The 5,687-nt window shown below is 44.5% G+C and overlaps 1 pseudogene; it reads right to left on the bottom strand.

The window, feature by feature from the left end:
- Nucleotides 1-1,382: 1,382 nt before the first annotated feature.
- LOC123129544 (BAG family molecular chaperone regulator 7-like) lies at nt 1,383-4,881 on the bottom strand (annotated as a pseudogene).
- Between the last annotated feature and the right edge of the window lie 806 nt (nt 4,882-5,687).

Genomic DNA, 5,687 nt, shown 5'->3' with positions numbered 1-5,687 from the left:
TAAATTGGTCCCATTATTAATGAACTGGTGAACACTTGATGCAAAGGAGCATGTCATCTATTAGTTTCTCACTGATCGAACTACCACTGTATAGGTCATTATGTTCACATAAAAAAGGAATTGGAAGTTGAGCATGCTCTCATGTGCTCTTTGTTTCTGAATCTCCTAGACTGAGCAGAGGCAGGCACGTGGAGATGATCATGAACCAACACGTTATGGATTCTGATGTCAATGGTGGGGAGTATTTTAGAAAACGTTTCGTGCAAAAGGTGTGCTCAAGTTTAGATGCAGAGAGGTCTGCACCACTGTATTCATAACCATCCGTACATTATGGTGGAGTTGAGGAAAGGAGCATTACCAGGGATGTGATTTTAGCAGCATCTATAGATAAATGGCTGCTACAAAGGGCAGAAGATGCATGTAGTCACCAGCATCAACTTTTGGAGTGTGCGCTACTGGGATCAGTCTCTCCAGCTTCAGGTAAGCTATTCACTCAGCCACTCAGCTATTTATGTCAGATCTAGAAGTATTTTCTATAGCACACCATGTGTTAGTTTGATCTGATAAGGTTGAAATACTATGAAGCTCATGGCAATCAATGGATTGATTTTGGGGAGTATAGTTTCTGTAATTACTGTGACAGTATGAAACATATATTGCTATATAATCAAGATTTAATGTACACTATTCAGTATACCTGATATGACTATGATAGAGAGAACATAATATACTGTATTTTATTTGTAATTTTGTATACATCTATCTATCTATCTATCTATCTATCTATATGTATCTATCTATAGCTATACTAATTATATATAGACTCCCAACAAATTACACATTAATCAGAAAATAAGAGCCGTTCTATCTAATCCATGTAATCCTTGGCTGAAATCTTGACCAAGAAAAAATCAGCCAGAAAAAACTTCTTGAACGGCCCACAAATAACAAACTATCTTTTTTTAGAAGACTCGCAGTTTTCACGGTTGTAGAAGAAATAGAAGCCGAGTGAGATACTCCCTATCAACAACCGTGAAGATAAGTTAGAAAAAACATGAAAGGATATACAAAAGCGCTTAAAAGGAGAAGAAGCCGAAAGAGATAAGGGTCACAGTCCTTTCACGTACAAGCCAAGGACACCCCAAAAGTATCTACCTTCTCCACGTCTCTTTCTCTCTCCTTTAAGAAAACAACCTGAAGCAACAACGGGCCATGTAATCTCCATGGTCTCCTTAGCCCCAGGAACAATTCATGTTGCTCTCAAATTGTGCAAGCAAGTTCGGGCGTCGATCCGATGTGCTCAAGGAGTGTATTGCATCACAATTGTTTTGTTAAGGTTTGTTTTCTCATCTAGATGAGGTTCGTTTTCTCATAATCTTTTGTTCTGAATTTCTTTCTTCCCTTGAATCTACCATGACTTTGGATCGGGTTCAATTTGTTTTCTATACTATCATGTGATAGTGTTCTGCTTTCCAAGGATTAAATCCCGAATATTTTCACCTACAACATATGGATATCTAATCGAGATCATCAGGTCAGATCTGGTGAGCTTATAAATTAAACCTGGTGTCTAGACAAGCAACATCACAAGAAGGAGCATCCTTTCAGTTGTCAACATCGAGCTGGTCAAGCTACTCCAAATTCAATTTTTGCACCGACAAAATATGTCCAGTAACTTTCTGTGAATCACATGTGACAACAACTATTTTTTTCTGACAACTACAGGTTAAATAGAGCATGACCAGCTGCATCGACTGCTCTTAACTGATTCCTACCTGCAGCTCTATAAATAAGCAAGTGTTCATCTGATACCTATTGACTGCAGATTGGGGATAATTAGCAACATAATATTGATACATAGAAATACTGAGTGAGAGTATGACCAGCTGCATCGACTGCTCTTCTAATAATTCCGCATCAGCTGCCACTCATCTTGACGTCCACGCCAAGCCTCATATAGATGGTAGGATATCTTCTGTACATAGTAGTTCTTTTGTAACCTGATTGTAATATCATTAATGATGTATCTGTGTAGTCCATATATATGTGAATATGAGACGGGCGAGGTGTGCAATTAGCAGCCCGTTCTTTCTGAGCTATACAAGTTTTTCTTGGTTATCCTATTTCGGCGGTTTCATATTTAGAGAAGCTTATGAAATTACACATCATATGCCTATTTAATAACGATGTGTTTCACTGGTACCTGTTTTGGCTGATTGAGGTTAATAAGCAACAATATATTGTAAATAAAAATATTGAGCTTTTCCCAATTTGTGGCGCCTAAGTTTTATTTTGGCAGTTTCATATTACAAAACGTTATGAAACTAAATAGCATAGAATTCCTGCAAAAAAAAGAAACCGTGCTTTTGATAAATAATAAGATGTCTGCAAATGGTTTCGCATCTTGCAGTGATGCTATGAGAACTTTGAAATATATGATAAATTTTTACTAACAATATCAATGATAAATATATGGTTGTTTTTGTAAGTTGCATTGCTTAAAGATTTTTCGAAAGCAATACCTGAATCTGGCTTTTGTATAGTTCTTTTTGTTTTACCTTTTTTATGGATTAACTTAGCACATATACTGTAATTATTTTCGTTCTGAAGGGGACTATAGGAGGAAAGGTAATACGAGATGATCATCGCACTTCTCCAAATCTGCTCTATCCATGTTCTACCACTATGTTGTCTCTCTCTTTTCTTTCATACCTACTATTTGTATAAGGTCTGTACGTTCAAATTATCTATCTTACGACATTTTTTGTTGATCGGAATGCTTACTACCTGGCCCTGTACTACGTAATGCATGCAGAAAATATCCAGATTGATCTGAATTGTATACTTTTAAATTAAACCAAATATAATGCATGTGACAAACCAGTTTCAGTATTCATTTTTCACTTTCCCCGAGGCACGTGCTCTAACAGATTATTTTTTTGATATTCTTACGGTGAGAGAGACATAGGTCAAACTCTCAAAGAATTTGTTGAGGAAGATGATTCCTCTACATAGTCTATATATGTGAACTATGAACCCTTTGGTTCTTTACACCGGCGTGAGTATATGATGCAGAGAATAAAGTGCTTTCCATTTGACCTGTTGGTCAGTAGCGTACACGTTGCACTAGAAAATCATAATTTAGAAAAGGTTCATTCTTAGGATATGTTGGTTAGGACATCACTTATTGCTATATATGGATTAAATGCCCAAAAAATCCAATTCTTATGGTAAAATATAGTAGAAAGACTAGCCCGTGCATCGCACGGGTTTGACGACTAGTAGTGTTAACCACTGTATGCAGTAACTGAATTTCAAATCCACAGCACAGCAATGGCAATCAGCAATCAGCAATCGGCAATCGTAAACAGGCCGTGACGGAGCTCACCTCGAGCGCTTCGACAGTGAGGAGCAGGACAATGATCTTCTCGGAGAACCTCTGGCGCTCCTCGTGGTCGTGCGAGAGGCGGTGCCTGTAGGAGAGGTTGTAGAAGAGGGACCGGAGCTCCTTGAGCTTGGCCTTGGCGACGGCGAGATCGCGCAGGCAGCTGAGCACCTGGGAGCGGTGGGCGAGGTGCGCCCTGTAGTTCATCTGGATGAGCAGCGCGGCATCCTGCGGCGACAGCTCCTTGGCCTTCCCCTTGCCGTTCCCCATGGCAAAGGCCTGCATCATCAGAAAGAGAGACAAATGTCAGGCGGTCAGTACACATATGACAGTAGTGCATTGCAAGGGAGCAGAATCCTCAAGCTGATATCATTCAGAGCAGAGTTCAGTCAATCTGTAGCCAGTACTAAGCACAGATCTAGAGTGTGGACACTAGCATCCTCTAAAATTCCAAATTTTCTCTCAAATCCAGCGAGAGGTAACTTGGTTCTATTGGAAATTCTACTGGAAATCACACATTTCGTTCAGATCGGGCCACAGAACCCAAACCCCCGCAAAAATCTCATCTTTTGTGCTGAGTACCGTACCTTGCGGATGGCGTCGCAGCCGGCGGTGTTGTCCTCGGGGATCTCCTCGATCTGGACGCACGTCCTCGCCGGCTTCTTCTTCTTCTTGTCAACCTCCTTGTCCTTGGCGGCGGCCTTGATCTTCTTGGGCTTCTCCGGCCTGCGCTCCTCGACCTCCAGCTCATCCTCGTCGTCGTCGGAGGCGGTGAAGTCCTCCTCCCAGGTGTAGGCATGCGACCATGGCTCGAGCGAGCCTTTGCCCTTGATCTCGGTGCCCCACTTGGTCTTGGTCTTGCCTCTGGCGCTGCCCTTGGACTTGGCCTCCCACCTCCACTTGCGGTCGAATCCGTCGTCGTTGGGGGAGGCGAGCTCCGCCTCCCACTTGAGCGCCCGGCCCCCGCCGCGCGGCTTCTCCTCCGCCGTCCACTTGACCTTCCGGCCGCCGGGCTCCGTGGCCGCGTAGGTGTACTTGCGGCGCGCCGGTTGCGGGGCGGCCGCGCGGGCCGCGAGCTCGAGCGCGGCGACGCGGTCGGTGAGGTCGTGCAGGAGGAAGGCGTGTGGGGAGGGGATGGGGGCGGGGCGAAGAAGGGGTCGGCGGGGAGGTAGAGGTCGAGGAGGTCGGGGTGGTGGGGGAAGGCGAAGCGGGATGGGGATGGGGGTGGGAGGAAGGGGCGCAGGAGGCGGAGAGGGAGGAGGTAGGTGGTGGTGTGTGGATGAGATGCGAACGTCTTTTTTTACCTGGATGGGTGGGGAGAGAGGGAGGGGATAACCCCACAGTTTTTTTTACCTGGAAAAAAATAACCCCATCTCTTTGCCATCTGCCAGCAGATGGCAAAGAATCTTTGCCGTCTGCTGGCAGATGGCAAAGAGGTGGGGCTGGTACGCCGTTACATGCTTGACGGCCATAGGATTTGCCAACCTCTTTGCCATCTGCTGGCAGATGGCAAAGATTATTTGCCATCCACTAGCAGATGGCAAAGAATTGGCTGATGGCAACCATGTTCTTTGCCGTCTGTCAGTTCTTTGCCATCGCCATCAGCTGACAAATGGCAAAGAGCTGGCTGATGGCAAATTCCCTATTTCCAGTAGTGTGGGTCCCACCTATCAGTTCACATAGGAAGAAGGTTAGTTAAACACAAATTTATGTAGGCGTGACAAGACTCGAACCCGTGCGTGGGAACCACCTGGTTGTGTATGTGTCTGCCAAAGACTAATGTGTGCGCATGCACATGTAGGTTGAGCACTTGAGCATGAGAGTGTGTGTTGGTCATGTGGTGTGTGCATGCATGCATGTGCGTGTGTGCGTGTTAGTGTTCCGTGCATGCGTGGTTGTGCATGAATGTGTGAGTGTTGCGTGCGCGCGTGGCTATGTGTGAGTGTGAGTGTTGCGTGCATGCAGTTCGTGTGCATGCGTACGTGTGTGTATAATCACCACACCATATCAGGTGTGTTAAAATAGACGGCTTAGCAAACCAATACAAGGCCACCTTGTCCACTGTGCCTGCGGTCATGACTTTGAACCACCGTCCAATATTAATTTATCATTTGTTTTCATTCTTATACACACCGACAGGTGGGCCCAATGGTAGTGAGATAATCTGATGCAACACTAGAGGTGCCATGTGGAGCGTTTAACTGGTCAACTAGTCGTGTCTTGAGCAAATACAGAGTTGTACCATGAGCCCGTGACTGTATAATAACCACAAAACGTAAATGGTGACTGTCGTTGTCAAAAC

This window comes from Triticum aestivum, chromosome 6A (genome assembly GCF_018294505.1).
Source record: "Triticum aestivum cultivar Chinese Spring chromosome 6A, IWGSC CS RefSeq v2.1, whole genome shotgun sequence".
Classification (NCBI taxonomy): Eukaryota; Viridiplantae; Streptophyta; class Magnoliopsida; order Poales; family Poaceae; genus Triticum; species Triticum aestivum.
This window is presented reverse-complemented; position numbering and strand designations above follow the sequence as displayed.